Source organism: Podarcis muralis, chromosome 17 (assembly GCF_964188315.1).
Source record: "Podarcis muralis chromosome 17, rPodMur119.hap1.1, whole genome shotgun sequence".
NCBI classification, from domain to species: Eukaryota; Metazoa; Chordata; class Lepidosauria; order Squamata; family Lacertidae; genus Podarcis; species Podarcis muralis.
This window is the reverse complement of record NC_135671.1, coordinates 31,947,678-31,965,243: the sequence shown is the minus strand read 5'-3', so window position 1 is coordinate 31,965,243 and position 17,566 is coordinate 31,947,678. Positions and strand designations below refer to the sequence as shown.

General features: G+C 48.0%; 1 protein-coding gene across 3 annotated transcripts in view; it reads left to right on the top strand.

Annotated features, from left to right (window-relative positions):
• Positions 1 to 17,566, top strand: part of KANK2 (KN motif and ankyrin repeat domains 2) — a 74,094-nt gene that overhangs the window by 39,382 nt on the left and 17,146 nt on the right. The gene's annotated exons all lie outside the window — the stretch shown is intronic.

Below are 17,566 nucleotides of genomic sequence, written 5' to 3'. Positions count from 1 at the left end.
TGCCTCCCATTCATCCTGTGTTGCAAATGGAAGGGAGCTTTTCTGAGGGGTGCCTCTCACTGTTCATTCCACTATTTGGGTTGCAGTGAAATCTTATCCCTTTGACATGTGTATTCCTTCCCTCTTTGTCAACTAGCCCCAAGTGAGGGAGCCACAACTGGTGGCTGCCACTCTGAATTTTATGTGCCGCATCACTTGAGATTTTAGGCACAATCCCAAATTCCCTTCTTCTCCCGCAACACTCCGCCATAAACTTTCTGGTAGCCTGTTTTCTGATTTTCACTGTGGCAAACATGTGCTTGTGCTGTACTACTTCAGACTGCAATGGAATGTGTTCTCTCTCTCTTTCTCTCTCTCTCTCTCTCTCATGTGCATGCGCGCACACACACACACTTCCATATAGAAAAGTTGTTGGGAGAAGAGTTATGTCTTGGCCTTCCCATGATAGGCTTAATTTCAACATGCAGGAAATTGTATAAATGCACACCCTGCAGGTATCCCTATTTTCTAGGGACAGTCCCAGATTTACAGAAGCCGCCCCAGTTTCTGATTTAATCCTGGGATGTCCCGCTTTTCCTTAGGACGTCCTTGTTTTCATCAGAGAAATGTCGGAGGGTATATGTATGTAGTGAGTGACCTAGCATGCAGGAGTGGAGAACCTGGACGTAGTCTCTTTCTGTTGAAGGTTCTCCGTTTACTAATGCTGGATCTAGACTCGTCAAAGAAGCGATTCAGTTAAACACATTGCAGGGAAATCTGGTAGGACGGGATTTTACAGTAGCGGATCCATTTGTGAGGAGCATAACTCTTCTGACACCTCTCCGCTGATGGTTCTTCCACTGCTGCTCAGTATCTGACACGCAAGGCTTAAGCCCATTGTCCACCAGACTCTCTCGGGAGAGGGCATGGAACGGTCACATGCAATGGCCAAATCCATTGTCAACCTCATCCTCTTCTTTAGTGGGGTTTTTGTTGTTGTTCCAAACCCTGATCTCAGCTCCCCAAGCCTGCCCTTCCCTTTTCAGCTGCAACTTCTGAGTGTCTTTGTGCCTCAAAAGCAAAAGCCTCCTCTCTGCCTCATGCTGCTATTTTTAAAAGCTTTGTTTGCCTTTTCCAGTGGATGCTTGTTGATCATGGATTATACTTTTTAGTAGAGCAGGAAGCCCCTGGGGTCAGGATGCCCACCCACCCTTCCTGTCTCCAATCAGCTGCTTTTGTCTATCTCTGCTCATGGCCTCTGGGGAAGGGAACATGATGTGGAGGCCCTGTTGCTGGGATCGGGTGCGAGAGGTTCCTCTCTTCTGGATGCATTGTGGATTTTTTTGCAAAGCTGGCTCTTTGTGTACTAAATCTATTTTCATTTTTCCGTCTTCAGACTATGTAGATAAATCTGAGTAAGCAGATTTAACAAATTCAGCTAATAGAGACCTCCAGCTGCATGCAGCCTTGCAACTGGGCGTCCTTTTGACTGCTGGGTTAGGGGCTTATCCCCTAGTTGCCGCTGCTTCCTTTTGTAGTTAGTGGGCCTTGGGCTGCCCCTCCCTCCTTGTGTCTTCACCATTCACTCTTGACCCTGTGTAAGTTTCTTGCCTGGAGATGGTCCAGACCAGGGGTCAGCAAACATTTTCAGCAGAGGGCCGGTCCACTGTCCCTCAGACCTTGTGGGGGGCTGGACTATATTTTGGAAGAAAAGAAAAAAAGAACAAATTCCTATGCCCCACAAATAACCCAGAGATGCATTTTAAATAAAAGCACACATTCTACTCATGTAAAAACATACTGATTCCCGGACTGTCCATGGGCCAGATTTAGAAGGCAATTGGGCCGGACCATGGATAGGCAAACTAAGGCCTGGGGGCCAGATCCGGCCCAAACGCCTTCTAAATCTGGCCCGCAGACAGTCCAGGAATCAGCGTGTTTTTACATGAGTAGAATGTGTCCTTTTATTTAAAATAAATCTCTCGGTGATTTGTGGGGCATAGGAATTCGTTCATTCCCCCCCCAAATATAGTCCAGCCCCCCTCAGGGTCTGAGGGACAGTGGACCGGCCCCCTGCTGAAAAATTTTCCTGACCCCTGGTCCAGACCCTCCAAGTGTCCCTATTTTCCAGGGACACTCCCAGATTTACAGAAGCTGTCCCGTTTTCTGATTTGATCCCGGAATGTCCCACTTTTCCTTAGGACATCCCTATTTTCATGAGAGAAATGTTAGAGGTTATGGAGTTACGCAACCCCAGAACCAAGTATATAAGTAACTAGACAACCTTTAGAAGACACCTGAAGGTGGCCCTGTATAGGTTTTCTAATATTTAATATTTTATTATGTTGTTATATGTGTTGCAAGGCAGACAGATGGGTGGGGCATAAATAATAGCATTAGAATTATTATTAATATGGAATAGGACATCCCTATTTTCATCAGAGAAATATTGGAGGGTATGGCTGGTCTCTCTGAGCACCTTCTCTCCCCCACCCCACTTTTTATTCATTCTTTTATTTACATTTTATACATTTTTTAGAAAGTAATAATCATAAATAAATAAGAATAAAAATGTGCACCCCACAACAGAGACCATGCCATTGTAACTATCCAACCTCCAAAAATTTCAAACACCTCTTGCGATGGTTTGACCCCTTTCCATTTTAACAGTACAAATTATACAAACACCTTCCATTATCTCCTCAAAATCATTTCTCCTGCATATTTCCCTTTCTTACCTTAAAGGCACATGTTAATTTATCACTAATAGCTACATCCCACACCTCTTTATACCATTCTTCCATTTTATATTCTGCTTGCCGCTTCCGCTTCCTGAGCTCCTTCTGTGTCTTGGTGCCAGACTCACCTTTGAGGCTACCAGCTCCTGCTCAGCTTCTTGCCCCAAAACTTGGCTTTGCTTTCTTTCTTTTGGCCCAGTTCTGTCTTCTTGGGCAATCTCCCTCAGTTCTGTTGGCTGGCCCTGTGGCATCTGGAGGGAGGGAGAGACCGAGGTGGGGATGGAGAGAGAGAGAGATCTGGCTGGAGCCTGCACCTGCAAGAAAGGTATTGATCCCTGCTGGTTTTGCTTTGGCAGCATTAATCATGGCCAAGCTTTTTGGCAAACATGCTGCAAACCACATCCAAAGAATGCCTAGAATATGTATTTTAGGACGGTAAGAGCTGTTTAACAGTGGAACAGGCTCCCTTGGAAGGTGGTTGTCAGGGAACTGCCATCAGCTCAGAGGCGAGAGGTGGAAGAGCAGTTGTGTTACAGGGAGCCTCCAAAGATCTTGCCAAGCAGTTCTTCCTCTGGCGAGGAGGGAAGCCCCCACCTCCAGTGGGGAAGGGGCTCAGGGACCAGAAGATGCTAGGGAGAGCCTCAACCCCGAGCCTGAGCAAAGGGGAGGAGAGGCAAGTCCCCCTTTGCCAGCGCCCATGTTGCGCAGTAGGTTTGCGTGCAGAAAGAGGAGGAGAAGGATGGGGGTCACACGATTGTTATGCTGGGGAAGGTATAAGGACCGCCCACTCCCAGATTCTGCTAGCGACTGAGCAGACATGGACTTGTGACGCTCTGCACTGTAAGATAGTTTCTACAGATAATAAAGCCTGGAAAAGACAGGTTGGAGTCTTGCCTGTTTGCTCTTGAGCAACCACACCATCACCTGACAGTGGTGGACTCTCTTTCCTTGGAGGTTTTTAAAGACAGGTTGGATGGACATCTATCTGGGATGCTTTAGTTGAGATTCCTGTATTGCAGGGGGTTGGACTAGATGACCCTTGGATCCCTTCCAACTCATAGAATTGTATGTGTGACCTGCATATGTGGAAAATATCACTACAGTTACTTAGCAAACGAAAGGGGCTATGATGTGTATTGCACCTTAGAGTTGGAGAAGCCCTAAGAGACTATAATGCCTGCCTTCTAAAACTTCTTTGCTCTCATTGTTGTTGTTTTGTAGCTAGGAATCCCTTTCTAATGACTGAGTCAAATCTTCCTTCTTGTAGCTCAGAAACTTTGGTGGATACCAATAGGCTGAATCGTTGTTCTTTCGCATTTGTCACCTAAGATTCTTTGCAAAACTGCACTTGGGGTGCTATGTACAGTTCTGGCCATCACTTCTGAAAAAGAGTATTGCATCGCTGGAAAAGGTGCAGAATGACCGCTCCCCACTTAAAACGGGGGGCGCCCTTTGCGTGGACGCGCCCTAGATCTGGAGCGGCCCCATCAGCATAGGCTTGGCTTTGCCTTCCCTCAGGTGGGATACCTGGAGGTCCCCGCCTACCTCAGTCAGTTGTCCAATCCCACCTAGGGGAAGCGTTGCCAAGGAGACCAGGCCAGGTGGGGGAGGGATTACCTGCCCACACAATAGAGGGAGGATCTTACCTGGGAATCCTCATTTGGTTCCAGAGCTTCTCCCACCCTACCCACCCTCAGTTAATGTCTTATTTTGCAGGTTAACTTTTCTTCACAGGTATGCGGGCGCTGCTACGTTAAGGTCGCTGTTAAAGGGCCGGAAAGTAATTTCCCTGCATTGGCAGGTTTCGCCTTTTCCGTAGCAAAACATCACAACTTTGGCGGTATCCGGCCTTGGGCGGAATCCTTTAGTCCATCTTCCTCTTTGCGGCGGCGATACCAGGGTTCCCCGTTAATGGGGTTTCTGAAGGGAGGCTTTGACCGTACGCCGAAAGGTCGTCATTGCTCTCCCCTGCGGCGGCGGCGTAACAGGGGCGGCTATCTCTGCTTGAACATATGTTCTCCAGAGCCGCCCCCCCCCACACACACTGGATAACCCTGATGCTCCCTAGGTCCCCAGCTGGGGACTGGGGAGGGAGAACGCCCAATGCCTGAGCCAAGGTCTACCCACATTTGAAATTTAATAAAGTTGTGGCCAATTTAATCCCATAGCATGTTGTCTTGAGTCGTTATTCCACATGACGGGGGGACCGCGCAGGATCTGGGAACTCCGCCTGTCCATGCAAAAAGGCCACCTGCATGATCAGGGAGAAGCCCTAAGAGACTATAATGCCTGCCTTCTAAAACTTCTTAGCTCTCATTATTGTTGTTGTTTTGTAGCTAGGAATCCCTTTCTAATGACTGAGTCGTGTCAAAATATGGGGGTGCTGGGCAGATCTTTGCACCCCGGCGGCACATATGCTAAAGACGGCCTAGATCGTAGAATTGTAGAGTTGGAAGGGACCACAAGGGTCATCTAGTCCAACCCCCTGCAATGCAGGGATTTTTTTTGCCCAACGTGGGGCTCAAACCCACAACCCTGAGGTTAAGAGTCTCATGCTCTAGGGACTGAGCTATCTCTTTGAAGGCATGTGGTAGGAATCTGTGGGGAAGAGACCACCTGGACCAGATGGGTCTTCGGTCTCTTCTAGCATTTCTCTACTTTATTAGTCCTTAACTATTTCAGCCTTGAGACTTTGCATAGCCATTTCTTCCAGCTGTTTCTCAAAGAATCTGTGATTTAGACTGCTGTTTAGTACCAGTCTTGTAGCACTCTTTGAACTGGGATTCCCAGAAACAAGCACAGCACTCCAAAGAAGTCTTCCCGGAGCTGAGTTATTATAGTATAATTTCCAACGTCTGGCAATGAGACTTCTGGTTGATGCAACCTGAAAAAATGTCATTCTCTTTTGTGCCGTGCTGTTGACACAGTTCATTCTTCTGACACAAACAGTTTCTATAACATCCATCTCGAATCAGTTCAGAGCACAAATCCTGAACCTTTGGAGAAGAGATCCACTGTGATTTCTTTCTTGTGTCGTTCAGTCCTGTATTGGAAGTGGTTTAAGTATTTGTTTCTTCACCAGTTATTGTCCCCACATCTGAATGTCTCAGAAATTGTTCTGCTCAAGCTCCCTTGTCTTTCAGTGTTGAAAGTGATTTGAGCCTATCTGTGTGATCTGGGAGTAAAGGTAAAAGCAGTGCTTTTTTCTACTCTCATTTTCCTAATATTGAAATACTGCCCCTCAATGGGGCCAAACTTAGATTCACAAAATGTTTAGGGGTATGCGTACCCTCAGAAAAAGCACTGGGTAAAGGTAAAGGACCCCTGGATGATTAAGTCCAGTCCAAGGGACGCGGGTGGCGCAGTGGTCTAAATCACAGAGCCTAGGGTTTGCCGATCAAAAGGTCGGCGGTTCGAATCCCCATGACGGGGTGAGCTCCCGTTGTTCGGTCTCGGCTTCTGCCAACCTAGCAGTTCAAAAGCACGCCAGTGCAAGTAGATAAATAGGTACTGCTCCAGCGGGAAGGTAAACGGCGTTTCTGTGCGCTGCTCTGGTTTGCCAGAAGCGGTATAGTCATGTTGGCCACATGACCCGGAAGCTGTACGCCGGCTCTCTTGGCCAGTAAAGCGAGATGAGCGCCACAACCCCCGAGTCATCCATGACTGGACCTAACGGTCAGGCGTCCCTTTAACTTTTACCTTTAAGGCGACTATGGGGTTGCAGCACTCATATCACTTTCAGGCCAAAGGATCTGGTGTTTTTCCACAGACAGCTTTCCAGGTCATGTGGCCAACATGACTCTATCGCTTCTGGCATAATGGGACACCGGGACAGAAACCAGAGCACAAGGAAACCCCATTTACCTTCCCACCACAGTATTCATCTACTTGCACTGGGATACTTTCAAACTGCCAGGTTGGCAGGAGCCGCCAACCTTCTGATTGGCAATCCCAAGAGGCTCAGTGGTTTCGACCACAGCGCCACCCGCATCCCATCCCACCTGGGAGTACTGCTGGTGTGTCCCATTCTTGATTCCTCCTTTTCTAGCAATGAGCCAGTAGAGCCAATCAGCTTATCACATGATTGCTTAGTCTATATCGTGCAATTATTTTTTGCCACACATCCTCATACATGGTAGTTTGGAGTCATAGAAGGGACCCCAAGTTTCCTCTATTCCTGCAATGCAGGAATCTCTACGGTGTCTTTACTGAGCTATGAGACTTCCCTGTGTTTCAAATGTGCTTATATGCTTGGTTGTATTACTTACTTATCAAACCTTTATTAGGCATTATGCAAATAAAACCATAAAAGAGAAAATGACATATAAAAGCCTTAAAATATATATAAAAAGGCAGCAGTTAGCTACATACATATATATATATATGCATATAGAATCAGTGGTTTTCCTTGTTAACCTGCTCCTTGGAGGACTGCTTGGTTGTATTAGTATTGATAGCAGGTGAAAATAGTCACCTGAGTCAGAATCTCATGGCTAGAGTAGGGGTTTTTCCCCCCACGAACAACTTGTCTTCCCCCATTATTTCTTCAACACAAATTCTTTACGTACTTTTAAAGTTTAAATACTTGCAGTTTTTAATAGTTTTTTTAAAAAATAAATAAATAAATCATTGTTGTGTTCTTTTTTTCTTCCTTCCTTTACTGAGAAATAAGGAAGTAAAGTTCATGGGTAATTTTTAATTATGCACAATAAGGCTTGTTTTAACATCCTATCCCTTCACTGCTTTGCAGTCAATACCATTTATCTTGCCACATTAAAAAGAAAACCTTTCCCCCATCCTGTAATGATAACTTCCCCTCAAAACACCAGTTGAAAAATGTTTTATTGAAAACATTACATATTGATTAAGAGAGTCAGAATTAAATAGCTCAGTAAACAAAGAATCAGGAAATGCTGACAAAACGGGAGTGTACAGAGGAAATAGGTAGGATTAAGATCTTCATCTGCAGCAGCAGAAGAAATTAGTAGATTCATTATATTACAAAATACATTAAATATTATAAAGCTAGCCATGTCTGTCAAGGACTGGGGTCCCCAAATCCTGGAAGCTGGCCCTTGTTGGTTTAGCATGTGCTAAGTGATCAGAAGGAGCAGGTGATGCTGTGGTCTAAACCACTGAGCCTCTTGGGCTTGCCAATCAGAAGGTCGGAGGTTCAAATCCCAATGACGGAGTGAGCTCTGGTTGCTCTGTCCCAGCTCCTGCCAACCTAGCAGTTCGAAAGCACACCAGTGCAAGTAGATAAATAGGTACCACTGCAGCGGGAAAGTAAATGGTGTTTCCATGCGCTCTGGCTTCCATCACGGTGTCCCATTGCACCAGAAGTGGTTTAGTCATGCTGGCCACATGACCTGGAAAGATCTCTGTGGACAAACACTGACCCCCTCAGCCTGAAAGCGAGATGAGCACTGCAACCCCATATCACCTTTGATGGGACTTAACCATCCAGGGGTCCTTTACCTTTTTTTTTAAAAGTGACCAGAGTTGAAAACCAATCCTACTGCAAGGTAATACAGCTGCCACTACTTCTGTAGTCCAACCATTCTGGACCAGAGGACATTATTGACGATCACTTGAGATTCACAGGGACAAGAGCTTAAAAACCTTGACTCTCTGTGCTTGAGCCTCAAGCTCACAAAAATTACTCAGTAGCTGTTGCACTAGGAGGCCAAGGAACTGGATCTGATACCAAGGCTTATACGAGAATTGAAGAGATAGCTTAATTTTAAAATACTTAAAAGTAGCAGCATAAAAAGAGCCCATATTCCAGCAAATGAATACAATTAGCAAAGTACTGTTGGGAATTCCAAAACAGAAGAACAATAATAAAGGACTTGTCCACACTCCTTGTCCTGCCTGTCACTTTCCCCTAGGAAAACCTGCTCTTTACATCTGAATTAGAGCAAATGTCAATGCCCTTTTCCATGGATTGATGTTTGGTCCGATTCAGCAGTAAAGAGAGGGTTTCCCCAGGAAAAGTGGCAGGGCAAATGGAAAACCTCTTGGACCCGTGTTTTCTTGCACAGGGCAAGCAGCAGTGTGGACGAGCCCTAAGCTAACTCAGCCTAGCTCTAATACATACCAAAAGAGCCGTTTTGAATCATATTTTGCATTTCCCATCCTGTGAGCTGTCATCTCCATTTACTAGTTGTGATACTGGATGAATATGAAGGACGGCTATGCCACGGTCTTCCCCTTTCATGGCAGCCGATAGAGCAGCTTAGTGTCTATAGTTCTTCCCAGTACCAAAGCTCACCAGCAATAGCTTGGTGGGAATCTACAGAAAGACTCAAAGAGTAAAGACTGTATCAGGAATCTTGAGCAGCCATGAGTGGCCACCGCAGCAGCAACAGCAGCATCCCATGCTAGCTAGGAGCATTATTCTCAAATGGACTTATTCATAGTTGCATGGAACAACATTGCCCATGTTGAAATGGCTGATATTTCAAAATGACTCGCTCTTCATGTTTGCTGGTCATGAGCTTCTGCAGGTACGCTTTGAGATTTTCTCTGTAAGAAACTTGAGCAGTTCAGTCTTGGTTTAAGGATCAGTTCTTAAGAAGTCAGTTGGTAAAGAGCCATGCTGAGAGAATCGCTCTACGCTTGCACCCCTATTCTCTTGAACACTTCTCTGCAAGCTGTCTTTCTTATGCACGTCCTGAATGATATCAGTTTGCTTGACTGCTGGTGCCTGGCAAGGAGACCTACCTTGGCACACTCATGAAAATTTCGAGCAGTGTCAAAGTTGCACAAATTTACCAACAGAGAATAAACAGCAACCGCTGCATCACTCTTGGGACAAGCATTGCTGTTTGCTGCAAAAAAGAGATGCTTCGACTTTGCATCAGAGTTCTCTGGGTGCTGAAATAGAAGGTAGCCAGAGATTGTGTTTGTGTTTGAAGTCTCTTTGATCTCCTGTTTGTGAATGGAAAGTGATGAATAGTCCTGAGAACAGATTCAGGTCCCTCTTCCTATCAGTGCTCTGTTCCTCCTCTTTTGAAACAGCATCTTCTTTCATCTCTCCCCCCCCCCCTCCTTCTCTTCTCCAAATAGCTGGAAACAGCCCTTCAAGATTTGGACCTGTGATCTCTTTCAACAGGTCAAGCCGCCTTGCTTGCCGAAATTTCCTGGAACTGTGCCTGTCCAATGTCATAGGCACTTTTGGCTATGATGTCATCTTCAATAACTATCAGAAAAGGGCACGTGTATGGGGTACAGTAGAATGAAGAAGCCCTTACTACAAGGCAGGCTTGCAGTTCTCTGCTGGATACAACAAAAACATAGTCTACAGAGACATTTTTTTTAAATGCTGAGTTTGCCAGGAGTTCCAAATGCCATGTAGACCATGTGTGTGAACACGCATGTACAGAACAGCATGTTTCAGTCCTTCTCCCCAATGAGCCCATCACCACACTAGTCAGCTTTCGTATTTATTTGTTTTTTAAGTTGCAAACACACTTCCTTTTCACATCTGCGGCACAATTTCCCCCTTCTCTTCAAAAGTAAAATTCTTTATATGTGAGGTTTTGTCATGGTGCAAAACACTGTACTCTTGCTGTGTACTCTTTTGCAAACTGCCTACCATGTGTTTTCCTGGCCCACCCAAATCAATTTGGCATGCTCTGTTTGTGCAGCTGGCAGCCCAAGGTCACTGTTAACTCACGCTGCATTCTGAACTTCACCTGGTTCTGCATTTGCAAGATAACCCTGAAGTTGCTTTATCTGATTGCTCATCACGCTTTGAACTCCCAGGGAAAAACAGTTCTTCCTGGTCATGGAAGCAAATTTGAGAATGAAGTGTTGTCATGGGACTTAACTTGACTTAACTGATTGTATAAGCTAGACAGGTTGGCTTTCTCGGTTCTGCCTTGGCCAGACCCCACCTTGAGTCCTGTGTCCAGTTCTGGGACCACAATTTAAGAAGGATATTGACAAACTGGAACGTGTGCAGAGGAGGGCGACCAAGATGATGAAGGGTCTGGAAACCAAGCCTTGTGAGGAATGGTTGAGGGAGTTGGATATCTTTAGCCTGGAAAAGAGGAAACTGAGAGGAGAAATGTTAGCCATCTTCAAATATCTCAAGGGCTGTCACATGGAAGATGCAGCGAGCTTGTTTTCTGCTGCTCTGGAGGGTAGGGCTCGAACCAATGGATTCAAATTACAAGAAAGGAGATTCTGACTAAACATCAGGAAGAACTTTCTGACAGTAAGAGCTGTTTGACAGTGGAACGGACTCCTTTGGGAGGTGGTGAACTCTCCTTAACTGGAGGTTTTTAAGCAGAGGTTAGGGACACGGGTGGCACTGTGGGTTAAACCACAGAGCCTAGGGCTTGCCGATCAGAAGGTCGGTGGTTCAAATCCCTGCGACGGGGGTGAGCTCCCGTTGCTCGGTCCCAGCTCCTGCCTACCTAGCAGTTCAAAAGCATGAAGTGCAAGTAGATAAATAGGTAGCACTCTGGCGGGAAGGTAAACGGTGTTTCGGTGCGCTGCTCTGGTTCACCAGAAACGGCTTAGTCATGCTGGCCACATGACCTGGAAGCTGTACGCCGGCTCCCTTGGCCAATAAAGTGAGACGAGCGCCGCAACCCCAGAGTTGTCCGCAACTGGACCTAATGGTCAGGGGTCCCTTTACCTTTACCTGTAAGCAGAGGCTGGATGGCCATCTGTCATGGATGCTTTAGCTGTGATTCCTGCATTGCAGGGGCTTGGACTAGATTACCCATGGGGTCCCTTCCAGCTCTATGATTCTATGATTCTGTGATGATCTTCTCTCTCTCAGTGCATTGGATAGCCTAGTCCTTCCTGCCATGTCAGGGTAGAGTCACAATCAATGGTTAATTTCTAAATAGAGTAGTGCCAAGGCTCAAGGAAACCTCAAAACCACATTTCCCTAACCTGGAAATGTACTCCAAACATCCATTCATTATCAGGCCCATTGCCATGGGTTGGGCAGGTTGGCCCCTGGCAAGGGGCCGGCCCATCGGGGAGCAAATACAATCTATATCCACTCTGGCTCAGAGTGGCTAGGAGCCCACCCGCCTGCGTGCTCAGACAGGCAGACTGACAGAAGAAGAGGAGGTGAGACTGAACAGAGCAGACCCAACCCCAATGGCCATGGAGGGAGTCAAATGCGGCAAAAAGCAACCTTTTTGAGTTTTTGGTCCATGGTCTGTCCCAGCCATGGAGGTACTTTCCAAGGACACAAGGGAGCCTAGGTACACCTCTGGTAATTAGGATATGTGCTCTTTGTGTGCTCAGATGCACTCTTTCACGTAATTCAAGGATGAGCCGGTACTATGAGGCCTGTCAGGCTTTTATGGCAGTACAAGTTGTGGATATGAGCACTTAGTTCCATACAGGGCATAGTGGCTTCATGGGCAGACAGTGGAGCTTATGTGCTCCAAGGTCTGCTTTGGGGGCAACCTTGGCTCAGCCTCCTTCCCACTTTCAGGGCAGAGTCCCCAGGTTTGACATGTGAGTCCCTTCCTATAGCCACCTCCACAGGCTGGTTCCTTTCAAGCCAAGTAGAACCGACATCTCAAACCGAAACCTATTGCATGAGGTCAAATGCTTGTTGCATGGTTTTAGAAGCATGAAATCCATAACCATGACTCAGTGTCATTCCCCTTCCTGCCTCAGACTTTCCAGATCCCTGGCAGTGGCTCTGGTGGGTGTTTGTGTGTGACCAAACCGCATGGAATTTTGCTAGGAGTTGCAGGTCTGCCTGGCTACAGCTCTGGAAAGAAACCTCATGGCTGTCTTGGCTTGCATGGGAAGCAGCCCTCTTTTCCCTGGGCTACAGATGCTTTGCTGATATAATACGGGACTAAATGTGCCACCAGGCCGAAATTCTTTCCACGCTATGCTCCTGCATTTAAGGGAGTGAGATTTGTTCACAGTCAGCTGGGCCAGAGACCCTGCTGGCAATATCCGCCTCTGTGAAGGTTAGGAAGAAGAGCTGGGGGTTTAGAGCCAAGCGGATGGCTGGCTGGCTGGCTGCCCCAGGCTCTGCAATGGAGTTACTAGCAAAGCTGAGAATTGTGACTGAATCTTCTTCTGTGTCTGGAAAGGCAGCTGTAGTTCAGCAATCACAGAAGGATGGATTAAAACACATAAACATCCAGTATTCCTGGATCCTATTCCTGGCTTGGGGAGCACACCATGACACTCCAATATTGCATTTCCTCCTTTCAGTTATTACCGGTAGTTGATTTTCATAGATTCATAGAATTCTAGAGTCTAGTCCACCCCCCTGCAATGTAGGAATATGCAGCTGTCCAAAAAGAGAGGCTTAGCCTGCCTGGAACTCATACCTGTGACAACATAAGAGCTGTCATTATATATTTTTTCTCTCAGCATCCTTTCTAAATAAATGAGAACTTTGACAAAATTCAAACTCTTGGTATGTTTGCTTTGCTCATCCACACCCCCCACTGGCATCTTTTTGCTTACCTTCCCCACCAACCTGTAAACCAGGCCTTACGGAGACCAAGGACTAATGTGGTTCTATAATTTGCTTTGCTGCCTAGGCTGTTTCTTTCTATCTCTGTCTCTCAGTGTGTTGTAGTGGTTAAGAGCGGTAGTCTTGTAATCTGGTGAACCGGATTCGCTTCCCTGCTCCTCCACATGCAGCTGCTGGGTGACCTTGGGCTAGTCACACTTCTTTGAAGTCTCTCAGCCTCACTCACCTCACAGAGTGTTTGTTGTAGAGGAGGAAGGGAAAAGGAGAATGTTAGCCGCTTTGAGACACCTTAAAGGTAAAGGTAAAGGTACCCCTGCCCGTACGGGCCAGTCTTGACAGACTCTAGGGTTGTGCGCTTATCTCACTCTAGAGGCCGGGAGCCAGCGCTGTCCGCAGACACTTCCGGGTCGTGTGGCCAGCATGACAAAGCTACTCTGGCGAGCCAGAGCCGCACACGGAAACGCCGTTTACCTTCCCGCTGGTAAGCGGTCCCTATTTATCTACTTGCACCCGGGGGTGCTTTCGAACTGCTATGTTGGCAGGCACTGGGACTGAGCAACAGGAGCGTACCCCGCCGCAGGGATTCGAACCACCGACCATGCGATCGGCAAGTCCTAGGCGCTGAGGTTTTACCCACAGCGCCACCCGCGTCTACTCCTTAGGCGGTAGTGTTAAAGTGGGATATCAAATCCAAACTCCTCCTCCTCCTCCTCCTCTTCTCTCTCTCTCTCTCTCTCTCTCTCTCTCTCTCTCTCTCTCTCTCTCACACACACACACACACACACACACACACACACCTTTTCCCATTTGCACAGCCTTTGCCAGCTCACATTCCACAGGCCAAGCTTTTTTAGCAGCCAGGAAGCAAAGAGGAACTATGGCTGCCCGTGCGGGAGGGTGCGGGGTTGCAAACCCTCCGAGACGGGAGTTGAGGTAGACAGAGTTGTCAAGAGATTTCCCAGATGCGTCCTCTTCACATCTGGCCAAGCACCTTGCCTGTGCAGCCCAAAAGGCGTGGCTGTGATGTAATGGCTGGCCGCATCCCAAATCGCAGCACACGAGCCCCTCTTTCGGAAAGGCTTGTTGCATTTCCACCAGCCCCAGAAACCAAAAATAGGGAAGGGATTTCAGGTGGTTTTGGTTTGGAAAGGATGCCGTCATTTGCTCCGGCAGCAGTAGGGTCAACTGGAGTTCTTCCAGCAAGACCCCAGGATATGAAGCCCCCTCACTCCTTCTTAAGCCATCACCATGACTTAGTACATCGTGCCCCCTCCCGCCTCCCCAGCCTGAAGATGTGTGGGATCTGGCTGCTTTCTGTGTCTGAGTAATGGCTTTGTGCTGCAGGCTGTTTGGATAGCAGTGCGGATGAGATGAGCCAGCTGTTGCTTGCAGAGAAAAGCTGTTGAAGTCAAGCATCAGACCTGTTGACGTGACCACCTCTCTCTCACCATGCCCAGCCAGGGCATCTAACAGGCATTGCTAGCCCCTTCCTCCTTGAATATTTGTGCGGTAATACAGTGACTCCCCATTCCCTCTTTAGAGCAGCAAAGCTTTGCTCCTTCATTCACCCAAATGAAGTGGAGGGCCTTAGGGGAAGGGAAACTCACATTTCCTCTCCAACTGGGATTATTGTATAGGGGCGAGAGCTCCTAAGACATTTGCCCCCACCAATGCATTTTGGACAGGGTGGTGAGTAGCCCCAGGACTCCAGTCTTAGGAGTAAGGAGCCACTTTTGGCCAGCAGGCCAGATCAGATTGTGGCCAACTCAACAGGCCACATTTGACAGGGGGTGGAGCTGCCCATTTGTCAGTCACCTGACAGCCTGTGATGCCAGCTGGATCTGACCTCAGCAGACATGGTACGTACGGCTTGCATTTGGCCCTCTTAAGTTTCCTGGATGTTCCTTTGTAAGCATGAATCATAGAATCATGGAATTGTAGAGTTGGAAGGGACCCGTTTAGTTCAACCCCCTGCAATGCAGGAATCACAGCTCAGTGAAGCCATATCCTTGCATTCTCTCCACCCGCCACCCCTGAATATGACATTGCTGGTTAAATGCAGTTCTATCTCTCAGCCAGAACCTCCTTTCAGATGGTGTGTGCTGCAAAAGACCAATTCATGTATTCTACTTCCATGTGATGCCAGTCACATGAGAGGGGAGCTGCTCTCCCCACCCTCACTTATTCTGTCATGCCCTTGTGGGTGGTTCTGTTTGGCTCTCATGATTAACTGCAGACGACAGACCGTCTCTACTCCAGGAATTTGTGCCGTCCAAGGTAATTGCCGCACCTTATTACACCGAATAGTACGGTAATTGTGGATCTCTCCAGGGTTTAGCCCTAAAGCACGTGAAATGACTATGAAGAATAAGTCCGTTCAGCCTTTCGGGGCAGAGGTGTTGCAGGGCGGCAGAGGCTCCTCCAAGGCCCCCGACGAGGGAATCGCGGCATTGGTGTCCCTTCCAAATAGGGGGCGGGGGCTTAAGCCCAAACCTCGTATCAGAAGCCAGATCCTAGCCTGCATCCCAGATAGGCAAATAGGGATGCAGGCTGGGACATGGACTGGGCTGGGGGCGGAGCCAACAGAGCAGGAAAGCTTCCCTCAGGTCCACTCCCTGGCCATTTAAATAGTCCTCACCAGGGGCCCTGCCTGCTTTCTCCTCGTTGGGTTCCACACCCCTCCTCCCTTGGTTCAAACTGATGGTTAAGGACTTTGCTGTGGCTATGGTGGTTGTTGTTTTATGGGGCTGGGTAGGAATTTGTCCACCAGGCCAATTGGCTCCAACCCAGTGGTTTTGCCTACCTCATAGCAGTCTTCACAACTGAGTTGGGCATTGGATCAGTCCTTTGTCTTGGATGGAGGGGAGGTTCTCTTTTCCATCTGCCCCTCCAAACTCTGGGCTATCCCATTAAAGGGGTCTGGGGGGAATGGTCCTGCGGGGGATCACCCTATTTCATGTAAGTCTTAGGGGGGGGACCCCCACCTGGATTGACCTATGTGTCACTTCCAGTGGGCAATTATTTTTGAAAAGTTGTGGCCTGTTTCTATCCAAGCCAGTCTTTGTGGTCCTTTATTTTCCTGCAGGTTAGGGAGCGGGGAGCACAATGTCTGGACTTGCAAGGGACTCTGAGCATGCGCAGAGCTCGTTTCCCTCTCCAAACCCCTACTCCTGTCAGGGATTAGGGCTTCCAGACCGGAGGAGTCCCAGCAGCCTCCCTTGTCAGAGAGTCATTCTTGGCCAGCCGCCTGCAGCTGAAGTTGTGGCACCTCCCGCTCCGGGCCTCAGCTCTCGGTGCTCATTTTTGTGGTCCTCCTTTGCTCTGACACAGGAATTCTGGCTGGGAAGGCTCGTGCTCTCTCGCTATCTGCCAGGCCCTCGGCTTCGATCGCGGAAGGAGCAGGGTGGTGGGAACAGGGCTGAGGCAGCAGGACCGTCTAGTGGCGTTGAGGTTTTGGCAGGGGAAGGAGCTGGAAGAAAGGAGTGCAAGACTATCTGCTGACCCAGCTCTGGGGCTGGGCTGGGGGTTCCGACATGGGATGGCGGGGGGAAAAGACAGCGCACAAAATGAAGTCTCTCTTCCCCAGACACCCCCTTCCTTGTGGTTGTGCTTTGCAACCAGAGAATGTGAGGCCAGAATGGAGAAAATGGATAAGGAGATAAAGAATTTTAATGGCTTCTCAGCGATTCCCCCAGAATGTTAACAATACTGGGGAGCCGCAGCCTAAGATTTGGCTGGCTATTAGAAAACAATAAATACCATTCAGCCCTCCTCCTCCTGCTGCTGCTGCTCCTTGCCCCGTTGTTGATCCTGATGTCCTCCTGTTCTCATGCCTCTGTAGCAATCAGTCCTCCTTCCCACCAGTATTTACTATTTTTCTTTCTTGCATGGGACATGGGTGGCGCTGTGGTCTAAACCACTAAGCCTCTTGGGCTTGCTGATCAGAAGGTCGGCGGTTCGAATCCTTGCAATGGGGTGAGCTCCAGTTGTTCTGTCCCAGCTCCTGCGAACCTAGCAGTTTGAAAGCACGCCAGTGCAAGTAGATAAATAGGTACCGCTGTGGCGGAAGGGTAAACGGCTCTTCCGTGCACTCTGGTTTCCGTCACGGTGTTTCTGTTGTGCCAGAAGTGATTTCGTCATGCTGACCACATAACCTGGAAAGCTGTCTGTGGACAAATGCCGGCTCCCTCGGCCTGAAAGCGAGATGAGTGGCGCAACCCCATAGTCACCTTTGACTGGACTTAACTGTCCAGGGGCCCTATACCTTTCTTTTTCTTTTACTATTTTCTATATATTTGTAGGACATTTGCCTTCATTTAAAATGAAGGCTAGCCATATGCCTGTGGGAAACCTGGCAGCAGGATCTGAG